Raw genomic sequence first — 659 nt, 5'->3', positions numbered from 1 at the left:
AGGGGGGTGCCGAGGGGTGCGCAAGGGGAGGCGGGGGGGCAGAGCCGCGCTAGTGTTTTATAAATTGTACAATAAAGAAAAAAAAAATCTAAGATCTTGGGACTTTATTTTTGCAGAGATGAGAGAAAAAAAAAAAACAACAACAAAAACAAGCAAACAAACGAAAACAAAACAAACAACAACAACAAAAAAACAAAACAACGAGGCACCTATTTAAATAATCCTCTTTGTGTCCGCTCGGGCTCTCTTCGCGGCGGGCTTCCTGGGGCCGGTGCCGGCGGCCGGGAGCGCCACGTGAGAGCCGGGACCGGCCCCGGGACCCCGCGGCGGGAGCGCCCCCGGTCCCGCTCCCCAACCCGGGCCGCCCCGCGGGTCCCGCCGCCCCCGGCCCGCTGTGGTTCAGGGTGCGGACAGGGGAAAGCCGCTGCTGCCCCGTCGCTTTTGTGCGTTTCTTTATCTATTTAAAAGAACAAAAAAAAAGGCAGAAATGAAAACATTTCAACTTTCCTCCCAGAAGAAACGTGTGCGATGTGACTTCTTCCCACCGCTTGTGCCAGGGGAGCGCTGGAGGGTTCTGGGAGCTGAATGTGGGAAGGGGAAAACCAGGAGCCGGGGGTCCCTCCGGGCTGCGCCCCGCCACCCGGGGAGGGGGCGAGCCA

The sequence above is a fragment of the Onychostruthus taczanowskii genome, unplaced genomic scaffold, assembly GCF_017590055.1.
Source record: "Onychostruthus taczanowskii isolate IOZ18803 unplaced genomic scaffold, ASM1759005v1 scaffold25, whole genome shotgun sequence".
Classification (NCBI taxonomy): Eukaryota; Metazoa; Chordata; class Aves; order Passeriformes; family Passeridae; genus Onychostruthus; species Onychostruthus taczanowskii.
This window is presented reverse-complemented; position numbering follows the sequence as displayed.